This window comes from Lepidothrix coronata, unplaced genomic scaffold, assembly GCF_001604755.1.
Source record: "Lepidothrix coronata isolate B3197 unplaced genomic scaffold, Lepidothrix_coronata-1.0 Scaffold193, whole genome shotgun sequence".
NCBI lineage: Eukaryota > Metazoa > Chordata > Aves > Passeriformes > Pipridae > Lepidothrix > Lepidothrix coronata.
The window spans coordinates 1678777-1702915 of record NW_016690373.1 but is presented as its reverse complement, the minus strand read 5'-3'; the positions used below and the strand labels follow the sequence as shown (position 1 = coordinate 1702915).

The 24139-nt window shown below is 42.8% G+C and overlaps 1 long non-coding RNA gene across 3 annotated transcripts; it reads left to right on the top strand.

The window, feature by feature from the left end:
- Window positions 1–474: 474 nt before the first annotated feature.
- Window positions 475–12073, top strand: LOC108505514. Of its 3 annotated transcripts, none has more exons than XR_001877546.1 (4): window positions 475–587; window positions 1340–1435; window positions 2997–3210; window positions 4081–12073. It is a non-coding gene; the product is annotated as an uncharacterized LOC108505514 (long non-coding RNA). The 3 variants fall into 3 exon arrangements; XR_001877547.1 differs by having other exon boundaries at window positions 2997–6236; window positions 8383–12073; XR_001877545.1 differs by having other exon boundaries at window positions 2997–12073.
- The last annotated feature ends 12066 nt before the right edge of the window (window positions 12074–24139 follow it).

The window sequence follows — 24139 nt, the reverse complement described above, 5'->3', positions numbered from 1 at the left end:
CCACCGCGGCGGGCTCGGTGTAGGTGATGCGCTGCCGATGCCCAGCGGGCCGGGGACGCGCCTTACCTGCCGGACCGCCGGGGCCGTAACGGCTCCTGCAGGACGGGGTCTGACCACTGCGGACCCCGACAGGCCGCCGACAGCCGCCCCCGGGCCGCGGCTCCCACTGCGCCGGCCCAGCCCTGCCTGTCGGCGGGAGCGGGGATGCTGGTGCCGCTGCTGCCTTACCTGAGCCAGGACTGTCGGGAGCACACGAGCCCGCAGGCTATAGCACGCCGCCAGGCAGCCTCCCCCGAGCAGGAGGACGGCCCCGCCGGCGGGCGGGCGGCGCTGGCCCCGCGGGGGTCTCATCCCGGCGAGCCGCCCCCGCAGCGGGGCGCGGGCCCCCGCGGCCAGCGCCGCTCTCCACGCCGCCGACATCTTCCCGGAACACGGCGCGGCCGCCGCGCCGCGCATGCGCCGTGCCGGGCCCGAGGCCGGGGGGCGGCTCCGTCCCCGGGTCGGTCCCACCGGGGTCGGCCTGTCCCCGCTCCGCTGGCGGGAGCGACGCCGCCCGCACCGCCGGAGGGGACGGAGCTGGCAGAGAGGTAACCTGGAAGGAGGTTATAGCCAGCTGGGGGTCAGCCTCTTCCCCCAGGCAGCTGGCGGCAGGACGAGAGTACATATCTTAAGCTAAGCCAGGGGACCTTTAGGTTGGACAAGAGCAGGGATTTCTTCGCAGAAAGGGTGATTAGACATTGGATTGGGCTGCCCAGGAAGGTGGTGGTCACCATCCCTGGAGGTGGTTGAGGAAAGATTGGACACGGCACTCAATGCCGAGGTCTAGTTGACAAGGTAGTGTCCGGTCGCAGGATGGACTCGATGATCCCAGAGGTCTTTTCCAGCCTAAAGGATTCCGTGATCCTGTAACGCAGGCGGAGGTGCGCAGCAGTGACCGGCGCCATAAGGCCGCCGTCCTGCCCTGGAGTCGCGCCCTCCCCTCAGCCCCAAGTCCCCCGGGGCTGAGGGGAGGCCGCAGGGCCCCGCTCCCGGCCTTTCCCTGGAAACACCTCGAACGGAGGGGGGCTGCCGGCCCAGGGCCCTTCCCTGCGGGCTGTGGCTGCCCCTGGCCTTCCCCTGGGAAGGGGAGAGGGCCTGGCGGGTTGCTGGTGGAGGGGGGAAGACGGTCAGGGCAGGGCCAGGCGTTTGTCTGTGCCAGGGGAGGGAGCACCGCAGGTCTCCCTGTGCGGTGGGGAGTGAAAAGTGACGGCGCTTGCAGGGGCCCTCCGGCCCCAGGGTGAACCACACCCTGTGACTCTCGCTGAGCTCACCTTATTCCCTGATGTGACTCTTGTCCCAGAGCTTTAAGCCGCTGCTAAGTACATGAAGAGCAACGGTTCGTGACTGGGGTTCGAAACCCTGCGGGAAGCCCGGTGTACTGAGAGAGGCACGTTAGGTGAGCTTCCACAAGCAGGGCTGACCTCGCGCTGTGTGCTCTGCAGTTTGGGTTTTCTGGGTGTTGGAAATGTCACCTATGGGTGTGTTGCGCGGTGTATGATCTAGACGAGAAAAACCAAAAGCATGAGCAAGTTTAGAATATCCTTTTCAAGGGCAGAGTAGAGTTTCTCATGAAATACAGATAACAGAAGATGCTGTTTACAGAAACTGTCATGGCAGAGGTGTTCACCGAAAAGCATTACAGAACAATTTGATTGGCAGTAATCCCTTGTGTCAAAAGAGAGCTATTCACTGTGCATGCTTCAGAGTGCTTTTTTCTCCCACTGCTATAGTTTTAACAAAGCTCTCTAGGTCTTGTTTAGATTGAGTCAGTTGGTCACACTCAAACATTAGTTAGTTGATCTCGTTCAGAAATTGGGCCATCCTGGAATTAATGCTAAGGTCATATGAAATAAAGCAGAGAGGAAGCTAAACAACATTTGTATGTTGGCAGTACAAGTATCTATGTTTTCAGACCAGTTCACCTAGTGACTCCATGTGAATGTGGAAAAAGACTGGTGAGAGAATGGCTGCATGCAATTTCCTATTACTTCGCTATTTGGAAGAAGGCCTTCCGAAAGTACTCAATCTGTTTTAGCGAACTGTATCTTTCACCTCTTTCTGATATGACAGGCAGTACTGTGTTGTCAACATTACAAATGCTGTGGTACAGGCTCTGAAACATGGAAATCCTTTTTTGCCCGTTATCCACTGATGAAAGGTGATAATCCATCAGTGCCACTAAAGTAATTTTGGAGTCATGAATTCAGTTACATAGGTGGTAATTTCAGTCATTTAACTAATGGCATCTGAGAATTTATCCAGTCTTCCATTAGCATGTGTTGTCTGCTGAGTGTCATTCTGTGAAGTGTTTGAGACATCTTCGGGAATCACAGGACCTGAGTTCTTAGTAGGATACAACTCCTTCAAAAGCACCTTCTTTGGGGAACACAAATGACTGCTCATTGCAAAATCACCCAAAAGTGCAACATGTAGGGCAAATGGTTTCCATCTTCACATACTAATGTACATCGCAAAATCTTTTTCCTTTTCCCTGAAACCTAGTTAACTCATATGGGAAAAGTTTTTTTAAACCCCAGATACTGCAAAACATAGGCGCAAAATCCCTCTGTCATTATACACAAACACATACAGCAAAATCTTGCTTCTGCAGAGATGCAAAACTTGCAGCAAATTCCTATTGCCTGTTTCTAATTCCCTCTAGACAGACAAAATATTTTCCATCCCAATCTTATAGTTTGACACAGAATATTTGTACAAACATATTAAAAGTACTTTATTTTCTGTGTCAACCAATAACCAAGCACTTTATGAATGCTGGCAAAATCCTAGAAACATTGTAAAGGATGTCAGAGTGATTTGATTTCTGAATGCCAGATCCCTTGATGTCGAACACACTGTCACAACACAGGTTAACAGGTTTAGTTCATTACTCTGCCAGGCATTTTCAGTTTTTCTTTAAGTAAGAATAAATAAGTAGGTAATTTGTCTTTCCTCAGATGACATTCATGACTGGAACAACTGCAGTGTGAATGGAGAGTTATCCTCATATGACTGCAAGCACGCAATGCTGATGTGGAAGTTAAGTGTCCTCAGCCACCCCTTCTCTCCCTGCAGTGAAGTCACCCTGTGGGCGCAGTGTCCAGGAGTACAGAGCTATGGCTGCACTAATGTTGCTCACAGTTGTGTTGCTGTAACCAGGCTGGTACAGTTGTGAGTGCTAGAACATATGCCTAAATAGCTGGAAAACTCTTGGCTAGGAAGAGAAAGTCCTGTTTCACCCCTTGCATTTATCACTGCAGGGTAGTTGATGATAGAAAGCAAAGCTTACTGTGGTCTGTAGAAATGACACTGACAGTCTGGTAAATATGAGTTTCATCAGACAAATTGAGCTATGTGGTGACAAATTTAATCAGCTACTATGCCCTGCAGCACTAAAATGTTAGCTCCCTTTCCCATCCTGCTCAGTTTGCTCTTCATTGGCTCTTGTAAGCAGAAATCATTACATTTAGCAAGACATACCTGCTTTTTTTAAAAAGTGCTTTCTACATGTTGACTTCAGACTTTGTACTAGAGGTGTTTGCATTGCTGAAATATTGAAAAAGCAAATTAAAAGACTAAGAAAATATTTTCTGAAATGTTTAAAATGTAATTTTTCCTTAAGAGTCAATGTTCCACTGAATAGTTATGTAACAATATTTAAATGCGGTCTTTTCTTGTTAGGCATAATGAACATAATGTGAAGCTACATCAAAAGACGAAAACATACTACCATGAAACAAACCCTTGTGAATCCTGTCATTCTTAGGAAATCATGTTTGGCTGAAATTTAATTTAAGTTTTGTTACAAAGTCAAAAGCAAAAAATTAAAAGTGCGAAGTAGACATACATCTCCTCATGCCTGAAGGTCCACTTCCACATCTCAGTGTCTTTTAATAGTGTTAGACCAAGTTCCAGCAGGGATTCACTCTCTGCTAGATCTCCAATCCTCTCAAGAGCATTAGGCTTAGTGCCAGCATTCATTTACTCTTGTAACAGCTTAAATTAACTCCTGTTACATTCTATCTAAACCCTTTCTTACAGAGTAAGAGTTGAGAGCTGGATTCAGTCACCTAGTCTGAGGGCCACCCATCATGCTCGTCCATCTTTCAGGATTTCAAGTGCTGCATAAGCTGGACCGAGGAAGGCGATGATCAGCCATTTGAAGGAGGGGCTGGCAAGCCATCTTTTGTATACATGTCCCTATTTCCTGAGAAAGAGCGTGGGGGTGGTCTGACTTATTTACCATAAGTACATATGACAGTAAGCTCCAACAAAATGTAAGATTTGAGTAGGCTAGGCACTGTGCTAACAGTATTTTGATACTTTCCTGGAGGAGCTGAACAGACAAGCTAATTGAAAGACGGGAAATATCACTGCTTGGTTTTGCAGGTCAAGAACTGGACTGTAGATTATATTTTGCCCAAACGCAGATAGAAGACTGAAACAAAGTGTCTCACAAAGCCAGGCCTTCTTTAGCCCCTTCAAAATTACATTGGTCCTCTTAAGAATATCAACTTATATTTTACTTTAACGGACATGAGAGCAATCTGTCTGACTGCGATTACAAGGCAAACGCTCTGAAACAGGTGAGGATATAAGCACAAGGAAGACAAGTTTTCCTAAAAGTGATAACACAAAATAGGCACACTTAGAAAAGTACAGGGTAATTGGTTAGAACTGAACAGTCATTAAAGTTGGCCAGCTGATACCTTGATCCTTATCCAGAGTCTCTAAAGTCCTGTACCAAGGTCTTCATGATGAAGGTTGAGAGTTGGCTTCAGGGACTTCCGAAGCTCTTTTGTATTCTAGAAAGACTACTATTGGTAGAATGTTTAGAACCTTTAAAGGTCATCTAATCCCCACCCTCCCTCCAATGAGCAGGAACATATTCAGCTAGGTCAGGTTGCTCAGAGCCCTTTTCAACCTTACCTTGAGTATTTGCATAATTTTTACCTATCCCTCTCCACAAGAAAAAAAAACCCAAACAAACAACAAATAGAGGAGAGATCAGTTTCAAGGAAGCTGAAATACCTTTCTCTGATGAATAAGTTTTAAGATGACAATGTGCTGTTAGTTTACAGAAAGTCCTGTTGTTTTGTATGCTTTCGAGATGATGGAAATGGAACTAATTATCAGACAGTCAACATTCATCCACTAGTAAAACTGAAAATAAATGTGAACATTTTGTGGCTAGATAACACTGTTCAGTCATAAATAAGAGTTCACAGCCATCTTTGCATTTAGGAGTACACTATAAATATAGCTTATCTTCAAATATTTTCAACTTGCTGGAGTTACTTGAAAGCTTATCATGATAGAGTCCATTTAAAAGGAAAAGAATTAAAATTTATCTAAGATATGTGTCCCCAAATACCTCTCATAGCATTCATTTATATTGACCTTTCTAACATACTGTCTTCCCACACTCTTTGTATATAGTTAGCTGAAAAAACACCTTGCTGGCATTTGTAAAAAGTTCCCTAAAACTTCAGAATTATTTTTTTCAGTCAAGTTTAAAAATCAGAGAAAAAAAGTTATAAGCAAAATTCTTACTTTAAAAAAAAATAAATGTGAGAATGGAAAATACCAGTAATGTAATTGGAAAGATTTTAAAATACAGTTTCTAAGTTGTCAGCGACCTTTTTGTGATAAATATTTGATTCATCAAAGAAATGTTACGCAGACTTTTAAAACACTGCTTTTATGAATAAATGCAGGTCAAAAAATAAAATAAAAAATGCAGGTCAAAACTGATATTGTCTTGTGACAGACTATGCATTTTTTTTAATTTGAAAAATATATTTGCTATGACTTTCCACGTAAGGCTGTCGGTCTCAATTTTGTGACAAGTTACATATATTATGCCTAATTTTAAGCATTTTGGAAAGTTTTGTGGTCTGAAGCAAGACTACTTTGACTGCATAAAGTTAGCTGTATACATAAATCTTTGGAGAGTGGGGACTTTCTTGCCATTAGATAAGAACTGTTGTTCAACTTCTGTTTTATCTTTTAAAGATAACATCCCATGGCAATTTTGCAACAATAATAGAAGTTCCCTGAAAATGCTTTCAGTAATGGAATTACGTTATGTATTTTAACTGTTAGATTTTCCTCCTTTTTCCAGCTGAATAAGTTATACTTCATTTTTCTTCCCTTCCAAACATTCTTCTGTGGTGTTGCTAGTGCTGATTAAAAAGGTAGACCTATATCTAAGAGAAATCCTATAATTTTGACTTTTTACCCATCTTTTTATACACATACCGATGTGTACATATTTGTATATGTATTTTGCCTATAATATATTAATCATAGGTTTCCCTGAAATCATATGTAAATATAAAATTTTATTGTAGGGACTTTACTGTATCTCAGGGTGCGTTTCTTCTCTTTTCTTTCATTATCTGAAATCAGTGTGAGCTTTGCAATCAATTTTAATTATACCAGTATTTCACCCTGAGTTTTATAGGAAGAGCTGGCAGCAACAACTATAGTTAAGGTTGCTTAAGACTTTCCACTGTATAGATTCTGTACTTAAAAAAGAGAGAGGGATAGAAATTGTACATAAGAGTACAATAAAACATGTTAAGATTAGCAAAGTTAATTTTATCTGTGTTACTTGAAAAACTGGAAGGATTTATTAGGGACTCTGACTTTATATTTTTAAATGCAATGTGACTGAGACTGATATAATTTTAAATAATTATTGTTATGAAGTTCAAAAAATACTATAAAGATGGCAAAGACATTACTTCACAGTATTACTTAAGAAACAATTATAGAATTATCAGTATTTTAACCTGTAAAATATTTTTAAAATATATGTTTTCTGGAAATGTTGAAGTAGAAAATGTATCATATACCTTCTTGTTTCTTTTCCCAGACCACTCTCTAAAGCTACTATTAATAACACGTTGCAGTACTACTGTGATTTATTAATGCAAGTTACCTTAATTATAACATCTTTAATACTACTGAAGATGGTGAATTATATATAATCATTTCTGTGAAAAAGAAAGGAATTATAAAACTCTAAATTACTGTTTTCTGTAATGTATTCCATTATTTCAAGTAGTGTTTTCTCCTTTTGCTCACAATACTATTTATGAGCTTTGGTTGCACCTACTTTTGTGTAAGCAGGGGAAGGCATGATTATTTTTCAAATACGTATGTTTAGTTGTTTAGTAACTAAACTTAGTATAGGGTCCAATCTAAGCTAATAGAATGAGTGTGTGGTAGACACATACCTTCACTATAAAAGATTCTGTCATCCTTTCCTAAAAGATTTAAAAGTCCTAATACAAAGTTCGTTGTAGTCAGCAGAATCTCTTTCCATAGGTTTGTGCATTTGGCAGTTGCAGAGCTGAAAAACAGCTTTGCTGTCTGTGTAAATATTGTGGGCAATCTTGGTATATTTGCTAGTGAGGAATTCCTCAGTCTGTAGCTACATCAAACGAGACTGTTGGATCCACTCACAAAGGCTTAGTAATAGTGGCATTAATAAAATCTCTGAAGGAACTATGGACAAAGCTGCTCTTTGGGGAATGGTCCCCACTTGGCACCATTCAGGCAGGAGCTGTTGGCTGAGTACACCCAGAGAGGATTTCTAGTCCATTACAGAACCCTTTTCTAAAGAAGGGAAGTATCTTGAAGGAACTTGAGGGAGTCGGTACTCTGCAATATTTGAATTGCATGTGTCCAAGGAGGCATAAGCTATACAAAGAGCAAAAAGCTGAGATACACAGACTGTATCATGTTCACAAGGGTTAGGAAGTCTTCTGTTCACGTGACATTTACAGTGCTTATGGGTCTCATGTTCCCACAGCTTAGGTGTAGATTCTCTGTATCTGGTCTGTAATGGAGAGATTAAGTTGGAGCAGCCCAGAGCACAGCTAGAACACCTGCATGATGGGGGTTCTGGTCTCTGAGCTCTCGTTTATGTAGCACAAAAGATGTACCCCTACAGTATTAGTAGGATCCACAGCAAAACAGCTGTAACTTAATTTATGAGGAAAGGAGACTGGTGAGATTAAACCATGTGCGAAGGAGGTTTTCGCTGAAAGGCAGGAGTATGTAAGACATGGCTAAAATTCATCCCACTAAAAATAAATGTGTACATACAGGTTCTGCACCTGAATTTATCACCTTACGCTCTCACTAATGGGGGGAAGTGTGCATCTCTGCGTCGTGATTTGTCTCATTCCGAGATGGGTGTTTAAAGTGGCTCAGCTGAGTCTCAACCAAAGAAATATCCATATTACTCTTTCTGGCTTTAAGGGGAACTGAGATAATTTTTATTCAGCTGTAAATATCTGTAAACTGCTTTTCTGCTTATGGTTGCTGCAGAGATTGTTGAAAAGGAACTCTTGCAGATCTGGATATCAAACTTGCTGGGCACATATGCTGTCAGAGTTGGCAACAAAAGAGATAGTCAGACACAGTTTGATTATGGGTTGCCACCCTGATGACAGATGAAAGCAGGGATGTGTTACTTCAAGATGCAGCTGAGGGAAGAATGTCTTATTGCTGTTGCATGGGAAAAGTTGTGATATCCTCCCTCCCTGTCTACTAACCTGTTACTAGGCCTATGAACATCTGTATTTGGAAGCACTGGAATTTACGTCTTTTTTATGTCTTGACTTGGATGAAAAATATGTATATCTTCTGTCAGTTCAGACATTACTCCATCGTCTGCTGCAGAGAGAGCTTGGAGAGAGCTCACAAAGTTAAATGATCTAGTGTTCTGGAGGATACCTGCCTACTTGCCTGTGGTAGTTGAAGGCACTTAAGAGTGCTTGCCTTACCGTGCTAAGTTGCCCCTAAGATTAGCTGGGTGGGGCTCTGTGAGAAGGGAGAGGGTGACTGATGACTATTGTTCTCCACAGCAGCAAGATAAACTGCCATTTTGACTCAGAGGATCTGAGGTCAGTCAGAAGCCTTGAGAAGCTCCAGGAAGCTGGCACCAGTGAAGAACTGAGGACCAGCAGAGTCTGTAGGTAATGTGCTGGAAACCAGGGACTATCTATGGCGTGATCATACCCCAAATCTACCCATGACAGCGATCTGTTACACCTGATAACATCTCAGCACCCAAACCAGCCCACTGCTATTACCAGGCCTGGATTGACGAAGTGGAAGGCAAGCTTGAGGAATAAGTATTGCATTATTATATTGAATAAATGGTAGGCTAGTAGTTGTTGTTACAGATTAAGTAGGGTCTAAATGACTTAACACCCATGGAATCTCTGCCTGTTGTCTTCTTCACCTCTTAGTCTACTCTCCACCTTAATCTCTTTTTTTATAACCTCTATTTTATTGTAAGTAATATTGTGTGTATTCAGCAACTAGGTTTACTTGCTGATCACCATAAACTCAACTGCCACTGGTAGTTGGGGAGGTACCAGAATCCCTCCAGGGAGAGCCACAGGAGACTCTGCTGCTCTGAAAGGTTAGGGTACCTCATCAGGAACTAGGTAGTACGGCATCTGTGGAGGGTCACTAGAAGTTGATTACCTTGTTTTTTGTACCATGGACTGCATTAGCCTGAAATGACTTGTCTAAAATCTTAAAACAAGGCAGTGACAGAGCTGGAAATAATCTCTGAAGGTAAATGCTATTTGTAGCATATTTTCTACCATTATTGCTTTTTTGGGTGGTTTCTGGTTGATTACTGCAAATTAAAAAAATAAAATAAAATTTCTGCATTACTGAACTTTTGGCATCCACATTTGATTTTAAATCCAAGGATGTCTGTGTCTGTCTTATGTCACTACTGATCCACTTTCTTAAATGCACCTTACATGTCCTACAGAAATGGGTTTAGATCATAAAATCATCTGTCCTGCCTTCTCCTGTGCATCCTGGAGTTACAATACTAATACTGTACAAAACACAACCCTATTGACATAGAGGTAATAATATCAGGTGTTAGGCTTGTGAGTACAAAGTGAGAGTTTTTACTGTTTTCTAGCAAATCAGAGGAATGGTGAGATGTTTACTCACAAAAGGTATCTCGCCTGGTTTCTCCATACTTGATACTACACTGGCAGTTATGAAACTAGAAATTACTGCTGTGTTTTTACACAAAAGGAGAAATTCTGCAAGAGAAAATTTAATGCAATTTGGACCACTTTGTAGTCTTCAGAATCTGCCACATTTTCCCTGCCACCCAAATTATTTAAATTATAAGTAGTTTTGCAAGGCTGTTAGTATTATTTTCTCAGCTCACCCAAAGTTTTTGCAAGACTTATTATCTATGATGAATCACAACATCTTTTATTCATATAGTTATAAGTGCATTAAAGCTGTCAGGTATAATTTGCCGCTTTTTCTTCTTTTGATTCAGCATGCTTTCTGAAAAGAAGCTAATTTAATAACTAGAGAATCTAAGTTTTATAATCAAATTTGTTATATTTACCAGACCTGAATTTCAGAGGGGATAACATTAAAAATCTGCTTGAAAAGAGCAGAATTGCCAGTGGGCATTGAATTAGCAGCCTGAAAAATATCTAATAATGTTGTGATCAAGAGTGTTATGATGATGAGAGAAGAAAGAAGAAGAATTCCGTTTGTCTTTATCTGTAGCTTTTACATATTGTGGAAACTGAAATGAAGGTTAGAACCTCAGCCCAAAGCTTCAATCAGGGGAAAGAGTGTTCTGGTTTTAGATTTTTTAGTGATTTTCAGTGTGCCTATATAACGTGGTGCTGCAACTCTGCCTACAAATCTCTGTATTACTGCTAGAGAAGTAGATGCTGCTGTTTATGTGCATACACGAGCGCTTGGCACTGTACACTGGGTACCACATGTAATCCCATGAGTTCTGCATCCAACAAATTTCTGCTGAATTCTGGATGAGGTTTGTGCTTGGAAGGCTTCTGGATCAAGGTTTCCTGTCAGAAAGTGCTCTATAAAAGGCCTGTTCAAAACGAACAGAACAAAAACCCAACAAAAGCAAGTCTTTTCCTGTTGCTCATGTTAGTCTCCTCTGACTCTTGGTCCCTTAACCCTCTTAACCAAGTTTGTGGCACAGATTGTATTTTATTTACAGATATAGGTTAAGACAGCCTGTTGTTTTGTGATCACATTAGTTTCATTTGTACTGTGGAGATTTTTAATTCCCAAAGGTGCTGCCAGTTTTGGGGTACACAGTTTAAGTTTAAGCAGAGTTTTTGTTTTTCCCAAGGACTTCTACAGACTTTCAGATATTTAAAATATGAAGTTGTGGTTCTCTTTGATTCATCGTCTGTTAAAGAATGTTGGCTGTACTAAAACTGGCAATGAGGCTAAACAAGAATAAAAAAGAAGTATTCCAGACAACCAAAATATGGTAGAGTATTTGTCTTCTGAAGGTATGTTGCCACTTAGCAAACACTGAGAATAATGACCACACAAATACAAACAAAGAAAATTCAAAAAATCTCTGAAATTTTGCTTAATATTGAAAAGCTTAATTGAAGTAAGATCTCGTGTTTTGAACATTTCTATTGAGCTTTTTGCGCAAAAGAGATTGTATGGATGTGATACATCATTGACAGGACACAGTAAGTCAACTGTTCATCTGGCTCTGCTGTAGCTCCAGACTTGCACAGCTGAGAATGTTCCCATCTGGAGGGGAAGGATGATATATTAACTCCATGCATTTCAGAAGATGTGTGTCCTACAATGCAGAGGCCTTGATGCTGAAGGTAGTTTTGACAAAGAATCTGTGGCACAGGGGCCATAGCTGATACAAAGATACAGGGTTTAGCTCTAGAATTCCATATTCTTTTAGTCTCTGTTTTACACATATAGTTCTTTGAGAAATCTCATAGTTTAAGGATGACAAATTTCTTAAAAAAGTCGAAGAGGATCAGATTGTTAGACAAGAACACCTGAATGAACTTTTCATGGAAGGGCAGGAACAAGACCAAATGTCGTAATACCCAGTGCAAGGTCACTAGGTATTAATATTATTAAGGGCAAAATGCTAGAAATCTGCACCAAATGCTCAATGATTCAGAGCTTGAGGACTCCGTACATGAATATTTCTTGCTTCTGTCATCAAACAGCCACACCAAAGCATGACTAAGATGAAAGGCAAGGCTGCAGTGGAATTTGAAGCTGAGATGGCTCCATACTGAGAGCAGAACTGGAGATGAGATCAAAGATGATTGAATTGAGTTGATTGCACCTTCCTGAAAAGGTAAAGAAGCAGGAAAGTGTAAGAACCTTTCAATAATTATAAGCAATTAGAGGGAAAAAAAACAAACCCCAGAAGGCGAGACATAAAAACAGCTCACATGACGTTGCAATCTCATAGTTTATGTTGTCAGCAAAAAGAGGTTGGATGAATTTCTGCTGACTCGGCAGTAATTGCCATGCGGCAGCAGTTAGTACTGTTGAAATGCTGGAACTGAAGGGAACCAGCTAGCCTGTAGTGACTGGGAACAGATGTCCTCCGAAGAGCATGAGACAGCATTCTGCAATGTGAGAGAAATCTTTGCCTGTCAGTCTAAACTGGTGACTAGTTTGGTGGACTGGGACAAGTATCTCTCATGAGATAGGAATTTTACCTTTTTCCTTCTTTTGTGTCACTAGATACCTAGTCTGGTTCTCAGTGGAGATGTAACAGTGTATTTTTGTAAATGCAGCCTAATGGACTTTAATTTTTAGCAGTTACATATATTCTAAATATCAGTATTAGGACTAACAGGGGTGCCTGCATTTGTGGATATATTCAAGGAGTTTAATGTCAGGAATAGTTCCTCTCCAGCTTAGTGTGAATTAATGTTTTGTAATGATCTGGATGTAACTGACCTTGAGTTGAGCAGTTTATATTTCCTGTTGGATTAAGAGGGGTTAAGCTCATGCAGTTCTATACAATTGAGCAGTTTTAACTGGAGCCACTTGTGTGAATCTTGCCTCAGGAGGTTTGAGGTTACTGCCTAATATTTTTGGCCAGTGGACAGAAGTAGGATTTGCATTTTCAGCCTGACAAAGATGGCTGAAGTATCGAGGGTCAAAGCAGCCACAATCAGCCCTGAGTCCCCAAACACACAATAGCTGCGAGCTGTACGCCCATGCTACCCACCTAAAGTGAAAGGGAGGAGTCAGACTGCTCTGTGTGATAGGAAAAGGAGTAAAGACTCTGATCTCTGTGCTTAAATGCTGTTCAAAAGATACAAAAAATGTATCATTTTACCTTCTACTCAGGAATAGCTTATCGAAGAACTACTCTTGAAAGGAATTGCTAGAAAGGCCAGTTACAGGCAGAATTTAGTACTGAACTGTTCTTCGTCTCATGGTGTACATTGATTGCATGCTGTCTCGTTGCTTGCACCAGCTTTTCTTCTCAGTTTTCTTAAGAAGAATCATGTGAATAAAAAGGTACCATGAATAAAAAAGTACCATGCTTATTAGCCTTCGTGGCAGCTCATGTCTGTTCTCCATAACCTGGCAGGATTACCCCTGTGACTACTCAAATACTCTAAAGCAAAGATCATAGCTGTATATCCTATGAAATAGGAAACCTTCAGTGATTTCTGTGGATCCCATGAAATAGGAAACCTGTAGTGATTTAGGCTGGGTTGACATAATTTTCAGAAGGGCTAAGGAGGTATGAAGTGATGTAAAGTGATTATTTTAAATTTTCATGTGAAAAAAATACCACAGATTAATGGAAATGTAATCTCACTACAAAAAGATGAGGCCAGGAATTTAAAACAGCCAGGAGCTTAAAATCAGGCACTGAAATCATTATCCTTACTTAGGTCATAAGTAAATAAATAGTTAAAGACATTGAGGAGTCACATCAACCCCATGCAACGCTATAGATTTGGAGAAGAGTAGTTGGGAAGCTGCCCAGAGGAAAAGAATGTTGGGGTGCTGGTTGACAGCAGCTGAACATGGGCCAGCAGTGTGCCCAGGTGGCCAAGAACACCAATGTCACCCTGACCTGTATCAGCAGCAATGTGGCCAGCAGAACCAGGGCAGTGATTGTCCCTCTGTACTTGGCACTGGTGAGGCCACACCTCGAGTGCTGTGTTCAGTTTTGGGCTTCTCACTACAAGAAGGACATTGAGGTGCTGGAGCATGTCCAGAGAAGGGTGATGGAGCTGGGAAAGGGTCTGGAGCACAAGTTTTATGAGGAGCAGCTGAGGGAGCTGGGGGTGTTTAGCCTGGGGAAAAGGAGGTTCAGGGGGGAACTTACTACTTTCTGCAGCTACCTGAAAGGAGGTTATAGCCAGGTTTGTTTGGTTTCTTCTCTCAGGTAACAAGAGACAGGATGAGAAGAAATGGCCTGAAGTTGTACCAAGGGAGGTTTAGACTGGATATTAGGGAAAATTTCATCATGTAAAGAGTTGTCAAGTATTGGAACAGGCTCTCCAGGGAAGTGGTGGACTCCATCCCTGGAGGTATTTAAAAGTTATGTAGTGTGGCACTTGGGGACATGGTTTAGTGGTGGTGGTCATGGCAGTGTTGAGTTAAAGGTTGGTCTTGATGATCTTAGGGATCTTTTCCAACCTAAAAAGTTCTAGGACTCTATGAAGAGATCTTAATGGACCTAATTTTCTCCCATGTACTTTCTGCAGTTCAGTTACTGAGCACTCATGTGAGACATCTTCAGAGATTTTTAATGTAATTGCGCAAAAAGAGACACCAAGGACAGTTCTGAGAACCTGAGCCTTTCAGTCTTAATTTAGACTCTCTCTTTTGAATATTTGCCCCTACAGAATGCATAATTTAAAATTATTTCAGTAATGGAAGGTATTTGATTCTGTGTTCTTGAAGAGAGACTCCACTTGTAAAACATCCTTATAAATGACTGACTCTTTTCAAAGCGTATTACTAGTATGGTTATTTTTCAAGTGTGGCATTTGTGTGTCATACAGATTTATTTTTACTTTTCAGAAATACTAAGAAATAAGCTTCATTTTCACTCTTAAGTTAATAGACAACTCTAATGCCTTAACTTTTGAGTAGCTTTGAAATAAAATTTCAAAGTGAATTTGAAGTGTTTCATAGACTTTGCATTATATAGACTTTGCTTAAACCCAAGGGAAATTGCAAATATAATAATAATAAACAAGATTTGCTCTTGTTGTCTGAATACTGTACAAAGGTATTTAAAATGACTAGACAAAAAATTATGAAAGCAGCATATGACTTAAATTATAAATAAAATATGGCAACTACTGGACCAAAATCTGCACACGGGAAAAATTTAGTGACAGTCAAATCTACAGAGAGGACTATTCAAGAACATTTACTAAGCCCTCTGTCCTCACACTTTTACAGTTGCAAGTTGAGTATTTTGAGCAGCTAGACTGTAAAAGGTCTTTACAACAATTCACTGTGTGACTATGCAAATGTTTAAGGAATTCTTAGATCTTTTGCCCATCTCCCTATGCTTGGTGTACCTGGGTTTTGCTTTCATCTATCCTTGTATGGTGCCTTATACAGTTTTCTAATTATGTAACCTGTGACCAAGAATGGCCCACAAATTCTGAGTGTTTGTAACAATGAACTATAAAAGGATTTTTTTACCTGAGAGAATAAAAGATTCAAATGTGCTTGTCCTGTGTTATATAAATTGTCAGAGGTCCAGCAGTGGAGGGTGCTGTGACAGCTTACCTAAGCAGGGAGTTTGCTCCATTTTTTTTTTGAGGAACAGGGTTTGCAGTGTCATCACTATTACCCCACTGGAAGACACAGCCAGAGAACACCTCTATAGAGAAGGGAGCAAGCTTGCAAGCTCTGTATATCAGAGCTCTCCTTAGCAGCCCCCAGCAGGGCAGCAGAACCAGGTTCCCAGATACAGAGCTGGAACACTCAGATGATTACAAGAATACAAGGTATGAATTCCAGAAAGTTCAAGCAAATTCCTTCTGCTTGTTCATATCAAGATTTATACAAATAGCATAACACAAGGCTTGGCAAGATAATTTTCCTTCAGTTTTGCCATATGTTTCTTCACAAGCCTGTCCCCCATTAAAAAAAGCAGGATACCTAATACTAGATGTCTGCCTGATGTCTCAAAATTTGCATGCATAGTTCTGTTGGCTGCAGTGCTACTGCAGTAAGGGCAAGGTAGTCACAGCCAATTTGTCTGTATCTGCAGAAGTGAGTTCTCAGTGCTTGGTTTTGCTCTTAAGTCAGTCCCTGAGAATCCCTGACAGTAATTGTAATTCTCCTCAAACCTAGAGCAATATTTAAAGCGGAGGAAGCACAGGAAACTCCTGAACAGTTTCTTTTCCCATCGCCTGTCAGTGATTTCACTGCAATGCCTAGAAAAACCAAAGTAGTTCAGACGGCATCTATTTCTGGCGTGAAATCCTAGTTGTGGATTCCCAGTGCTGATGTGTTTTTCAGACCCTCTGATGAATTTCTAAGCTTTCTTGGAATAACAGCTTCTGGGAGGGGACTGGAATTCCTATGGTGGATTTCAGGTTCGCAGACTTTGATGAAATCTAAACAACAGGGTGGGAAAGCTGTTTTTTGTCAAGAGCAGCTATGAAGGCAGAGAAGCAAATTCTTGTCAGTAAAGAGCTTTTCATCTCCTTGTCCCATTTTTCTGAGAAACGAAGGGTGGGATGTGGAAACCCAGTATAAATTTTGAGGGGTGGGGGTAGAGGAATGAAGACCCTTTTCTGTTCCTCTCCTCCACAGAGAGGAGAAATCCTAGGTAGGGATCAAGATACAGCTGGGTACTCAGCAGTGTGTTGGTGACCCTCATAAAAGCAGTGCCTTGAGAGACAGAGAGAGAAAGGGAGAGTCACACTGAGGGCTGTGTAGTAATTTAGAACCACTGTTGTTAGGTTCTTTTTCCTTTTCTGGAAAGCCTGGTTTTCACTTACTTCAAACCTAGAAGAGACTGCTTTTACTACTTATTAACTTTCTGTGTAACAGCAAGCATGGGTTGCAGCTGTTCATGACAAAAATCTGGAGGAGAAAAACTCCTTATCTGAAACACCTTAGTAGTTGCTGCATCACAGGCATTTTCAATTCTTCACCGGCACATGGGACAATATATAAAATACTTTTTGTGGTTCACAACAGCATGTGAAAAGATTATGCTGATGGCAATTTGTACAGTACAGTCCTTTCTCTCCCCCTTCACCTTTTGCCCAGTTCCTTTGTAAACTTATGCAGATTGGGCAAACAGAAATAGCTTAAAGAGAAGATGGTAGTTCTCTATGGGGAATGGCTTAGTAATCTTACAATCCCTCAGCTCCCCACAACTACTGACTTCTCCAAAGCAGCCCCTTTCCTCCCTGTACAAGGAGGAAGGATCTCCAGTCTTCCGGTAAAAGCAGTGAGTTCAGGAGAAACATGCAAGACTCTAGTCAGAGATGCTTTTATCTTGGCCAGCCAAAAGGAAAACATTAGTACATCCCCAGGGTAATTATTTAAAGCAAATGGTTATATTATTTTCTGTCCCTTCACATCACTGAATCAGAGTGCAGTTACATACTGTTGAGTTATTGGTGAAATAGCAACAGAATGATTAAGAAAATCATCAGGCAAAACCACGCAAAATATGTTAGTTATCAACAAAGTAATTGGATAGCATTTAAGTGAGTGAAACAGACACAGGCATGCAAAGGATTATAATAGCTGTAGCAGAGAGTGGAGGTTTCCAAGTGACTACATTCCAAGTGACCCAACTATATTCACTACCAGAAAACAGAGGACTTTGTCATCACTACACTATCTCACACAATGAGAGGGGACTCAAGAGGTATCACTGATTCCCAAAAATTATAAATGAGAGTGAGAGGAGGAAAGCTTTGGAGAGGAAGAAAACAAACTCAAATTCTGAAGTCTGTTAGATGGCTAACAAACTGTATTTCATGAGAAGGATAGTTTTAAATGTGTTGTGGTTCGGTGGTTACAACAACAGTCAGAGTAAAAATGCAATATATAATACTGAAAATAATGTTAAAAATGGGGAGGGAGAAAAAGTATAAACTTTATTTACAAAATGGGAAAACTGATGAAGTGATGAAGTCAAGCTGAAGAGTACAGGAAGAAAGTCAGTCACTGACAGTCTTAAATAGAAAGGCAAATTTTCTGAAACATTTGTACTGCAAAAATTCCTAGTGATGTTGTAAGATCTTTTGTTAGATGGAGATAGTACATTACTGATTTGGGTCCGGGAAGGAAGAAGATGATGGAGATGGGGATACTGAAATATTTTCTAATTCATGAGCAGAAAAGGAGAATTCTTAGTAAACATGGGATAGACAACTTAAAGAGCTGGTCTTCTTACAATGTGTCAGAACATCCCACATGAGCACAGATGTCCTCCCTTCTGCAAGTACAACCTCCAGCATCACTTCCACCCCACTCAACTGTGGGCTCACTGCTGTCTCCAGATCTCTGTGTGGCAAAGCCATGCCCAAGGCTCTTTTGTCCTCAGCAGCTACTCCCTTCCTCAGCAGCATTGGGCACACGATGCCTGCCCAGCAACTGGGGTGCAAAGCCCCGTGCTCCCCCTTGGCTCCCCATCCGTTGCTCAGCTGATCCCAGCCAGGGGACGTGGTCAGCCACCATGACTGGCTGAAGGGATCGCAAAGATGAATGGTGCCTCTGACTGCCCCATTATGGTCTTGCTCGTCAGCTCTTCGTGCTGCTGGTTGGGACCGTGGCGCTGGGCCCCCCTCCCCGCATCTGGCTGAGCGGTGCTGGCGGCACCCTGGACAGGCGCTGTCCATGGAGCGCCCCTCCTGCGGCGCTCCCCAGCCAGGCCGCCCGCAGTCAGGGCACGGCCCGGGCCCGCCCGCCCGCTCTGCCGGGCCGGTGTGGCCGCGCTGTCCCGCAGCGGCAGCCGGGGCTCCGGGCGGGCCGCGGGCCCTGGCGTGGCACGGGGAGCGCTGGCCGGGGGCACAGCGGGGCCGCCCCACTGACTTCGCCCGCTAGAGGGCAAGAGAGCCTCGCAGAAGCGCGGCGGGGCGGCTGCCCCTGCCCCGCAGCCCCCGGCCCGCCACGCCCGCCCCGCTCCGGCCCCCGTGGGGAGCAGCCCCGGGTGGTCGCTGCAGGCCAGGGCTCAGGGCGATTCGGGATGAAATTTTCTCGATGGCCACGAAGCTGTAGATGAAGAGGTAATCACTTCCATCGGGAAAGCTAGCAAGGCCTTTGGCCATTCCAGAAAGCGGGCATAGAACCATCATGGAGCTGGCACGGACCTTCTCCATCGGGGCGACAGCACGCTAGGCTGCTCCTGTGCCTGCTGCAGCGAACATGGAGTGGTAAGTGGGGGCACACACGCACCTCCTGCCGAGCTGGGCAGGTGCCGAAAGGCACCTTCTCCCTGCCCCGGGAAGGTGACGACGACCTGATCGGCGGCTGCAGCTCCAGTCTAGCACTGGTAAGTAGCATCCAGCTATGGTCAAGCTCTGGGCCTTGGTTGGTGTACGAATGCTGCCTCATCCTTCAGGTGGTGAACTATCTACAAAGGAAGTGTATCAGCCAAAAGAGCCTCAGAGATGCTCTGTAGCCTGCTGACAAACCCTGCTGAATCTGCATCCACAGATGAGCACTGACAGCATCAGAGCATGAAGGCGGTAGAAACCTCTGATTAGACTCTGTGTGTGCTTGGGCCGGAAAGGCGCACAAGGAAAAGCACTGGCAGTGGCAAACGTTCTCACAGTGAGCAGTTCTGTGAGCCATGCTGCAGAAATTGAGTGCCATGTGGAGGCCTCTGCAGTCACCTGCACACATGGCAACTGACTGCCTTCCCTTTTCTCCTTCCAATCAGTGACACTTTGGCTCTTGACCTGGCAGGACTTGCAACATCATGGAAAATCAATTTATTACTAAAAACAACAGATACAAGCCAGGTACAAATAAACACATCACAGAAATTTCAAACATATTTGGCAGCTTTCATGCTTACATCATCCTCTATATCTTCAAGTAGCACCAACAATGACACACATTCCAAAACACTATATTGACATCTGTGTCAATGCACTTGACTGTATCTGACTGATAGTGATATTTTTACTTTTGTGCTTAAATTAAGGTGTTTTAAAACATGGACCATGATAACTCCCTCCCTAGGATGGTCGTATTCTGCCAGTGTTTATTTATGTGAATTCACTAATTCCTGTACAAAGCAAAATACCATAACACCATGAAAAATCCACGTCAGATATCCCACGGTCACTGTGACATTGACACTGATATTTTCTTGGAGTGTTCCATCTAAACTGCATATTTTACACTCCTCTAGTGTGAAAATTTGATGAACTGGGAACAAGCCCTTTTCTGTTGTCTTCTGGAATTCTTATAGGAATCTTTTTGGTTATAAATACTGCTATTTTTTCTACAGTCACTGAAATGAGAAAGCAAATACATTCCTCTAGCTCAAGTTTTCTAAACTTGTAGGCATTTCTTATGTTAATCCAATTAACCTGACTTACACTGTGGTTTTTTGTTTATTTGTTTGTTTTGGTTTGGTTTTTTTTATTATTATTATTTTCACAAACATTGTTTATTTCCAGGCAATCTAATGTTTCATAATCATGACTTCCAGTAATTTTTCTTTGCTGAGGTGACTTGAGTTTTCTTTGGAGTGTGAATTTGTGCACCTATATTAATAGTTTGGTGCTCTCACCACCCATGCTGGGGAAATTCTCAATCACATGTATAATGCAGCAGGTGGGATCCATCCAGTCCTATCTAGACCTCTGTCATGTAGAAGTCTACATCTAATATAGGCTCCCTTCATACACGAGGAAGAACTAAGCATCTTTAGAGCATGAGTCATGTCATCCTAAAGTAGACGCCTGAAATAGGTCAGATGATTTGTGCCCTAAAATTGCTCCTATTTATCTATGTTAAAGAACAAGTAGTTTGTATCTTGATGTCTCCATTCTAGCAGCCTCGAGTGAAATGAGATTACTTAATAGTCTTATATCCAGGTTTATATCATGCTTCAAAATACCCTAAAAATCCTTATTTGTCAAGAAAACTGAAAATAGGATTACTTTTTATATTTTTATATTTTTCTCCATTTGTAGAAAGCTTTTGAAAGTTTTCTACCTCAATTTTAGTTAAAATGGCGAATGCCATGCATTTCATGGGAAAGTTGTAACACTTCTCTTTTTAATAATGTAATTCTTTCAGTTGTCTGTCTGCAAGGTTGGGAAATAATTTAGTTAGATACATTAAAGGTCCAGAATAAGATTCTGTACTCTCGGTGAAATTATGCAATTTGGAAGAATGAAAAAAGAAAACACAAACCAAGAAAAACCAGGCAAGCTAATTTATTTTTTAAATGACACTCCAAAATTGATATGTAAAAAGATAATTTAAAACTGAACTGTTGGCAGACTACGGGTGAAACAGTTTTATTTAAAAAAAGTCGTAATATCTAAAACTTGGCTGAGGTGTCACATTAGTGTGGTACATGTGAGGACACTGTGTGCCAGGAACTCCTCAAGACATGCAAGATCCTTCTGACCAACTCTGCTCTCAAGAGTTAAAATCCTGCATAAAGCTGATGAGTAAGCTCTTGATGACTCACTGTGGCAGATGCAGTCTTTAATTCCAGGAGGGTATAAGGGAAGTGGGTGTGAATCTCGAGTAGAGGGGAGCTAGGGATGTTCCTGCCTCAGTGTCTCGGGGATAAAAGTGTAGGTTTTTAATACAGCCCCAGCTATTAGCAATGCCAAACTTCTGTAAGGAGTAAGTTTGACATTACACATCACACATACATTTTATGTGAAGCAGGGTTGGAACACCACCTACTCACAGATGGGTATAATTTTGGGGATGTCCTGCATAATTCATGTGTGGCTTTGATACTTATGAGTAATTCAGACATCAAAGCCTCAACTTAGATAACACTTTTATAACACTAAACTTCCTATAGCAAATAACCTGTGGCCTTTCATTTAAGTTCCATAAAAAAAAGGTAACTATACCAATACTTTTTTCTTTACTGTCAGATATTTTTCACAAGGTATGCTTGTGTGAAGTACAAGCTAAAAAATACTGAAGCCTGAACTAGAGAAAAAAATACACATAATACTTTTCACTGGGACTAGAAATGTAAATTTTAAAGCACTGGAAAGCTGCTGGGAGCCTCTTTCCCTGTTGCTTCTAGACTGAGAGCACACCAGATACCAGGCTTTTTGGTCTCTCGGCAACATTCCCTTTGCTCTGCCAGTGGCACAAACCTTCACTCTTCAGCAGTCCAATTTCCTAATAAGCAATTTTATGTTCTCTTCCAAGTTAGCCATTATGCATGAAAAAAATCTCCCCAATAATAACCGTAAAGCTCCTTTATTGTTCTCCTTCAAATCTCCTTAAAACCTTCTTCTGACACCAAACACTTGTCACTGGCCAGGCCTGTTGCTTTTTATTCTCAAGGCTGTTTTTCCCTTATCCTTCCCCCCATGGGTCTGTCCTATACACCTGTTGTCTTTCATCATGGGTTAAGATCATAAGCTCTTTGGGCATAGACCATCTCTCTTATTACATGTGTCTACAGTATCCGACACAATGGGACTGTGAGCCCTGAATGGGGCCTCTGGGTACTGCCATGATCGAGTTGATAAAGAATAATGATTTTTGACATGGTGAGTTCTGCAGTTTTTCCCAAGTCATTCTGCAGTTGTTCATGCTGATATAAGCAGTGTGTGTGTGAGAGCACTGTCCTTAAACCTGATATACAGGGTAAATGCTTTGGAACTATTTGCCAGAGAGCAATGACTTTCCTGTTTTGTTGTTAGGGGTTTTTCTGCTCTTGCACGTCAAAATGCATGGACTGACATGCAGCAACTGTTTCTTTTTGTGGGTTTGTACAGAACTAGAGTGATGTGACCCTGCTCTGAAGCTTCTACATCCCGTCCTTCAAATTGCAATAAAGACTGTCAAATAAAAGGGGGTGGCTCACGCGCCATTGGCGGGTATCAGTTCCCTAAAGGTCCATGGGGATTCAGGACACAGCTTTTCCCTGAAGCAGTTTCCCTGCTAGATTTGAAAACTAGTCTCTCTCCCTCCCTCCTCTTGTGTTTAGTCACATTGGCAAGTGGGGGGATGCAGAAAGGCTGCACCAGTCAGATTTGGATTGTTAGCTTTTGTGGTGGGGAAGGCAAGGAGAGCTGCCCCCTCCACCGCATGCCCACTGAGCAGGAGGACGTGCAGAGTCGATTATTTTTAATTAAGCCCCTAGCAAAATTCTCCTTCTCTAGAATTCTGTTTCCAGGCTCCACCAATGACCTTCCCAAACCCCGCTACCTCAGTGGTGCACATCATCATTCACACCAGGCAAACTCTCCCCTCAGCCCCCAAGATATTAAGTTTCTTCTCCTTTTCTCCCTGCCTCTCTCTCTCCCCAACATTCCCAGAAGAGCCTATGTTCAGGTTTTGCACTCAATTCAAGGGGCTGCCGGAGCGTCCTCTCCCACGTGCAAGGCTCTGCATCGTGCCAGGTCCTTGAGCTCTGCTCAAGAATTCTGCAAAGGCAGGAGACCCTCTGTTCCGTTGCTGGTTAACACAGCTGTTTTCTAAGGGCAAAACCACAATAACACCAATCCTCAACATCATAAGAAAAGCAGAAATTCTCTCTCCCCTCGCCGGGTGTCTCCCGACAGTTTTAAATAACTTTTTTTTTTCGGGGGGGGGGGTGGCTGTTGGGGTGAAAGGAGAACACGTACTTCGCATCGCACCCCCGCTTCACCCCATGCCACCTCCTGGCCCTCTCTTCCCTTCCTCCACCGGGTTCTTAAATACTGAGGCCGAGCCCGGGCGCGGGGAGACCCGGTTCGCCCCCGGAGCGCTCCGGACGGTGACAGGGCCCTGGCGCTTACCCGCACCGGTATTCCCGAAACTGCCCCTCCGGCAGAGCAGAGGCAGGGCGAGAGTGCTGCGGGCTGCCGGGGCTGGGGGCCAGAGTGGAGAAGGCAAGAAATGCGGCGTGGGCGATAAGGACCCCCCAGACCAGCCCCAGCTCCCGAACTTGACGCGTCCCGCCGGAGCCGAGTTTGAACCCCGCCTGGGACAGCGGCAGCCCGGTTACCTGCGGCAGAGCGGGCCGGGGCCGCGGCTGCGGTGCGGTGCGGGGCGGCCTCGCCTCCGCCTCCCCTGCGGCGGGGCCGGGCACCGGGCC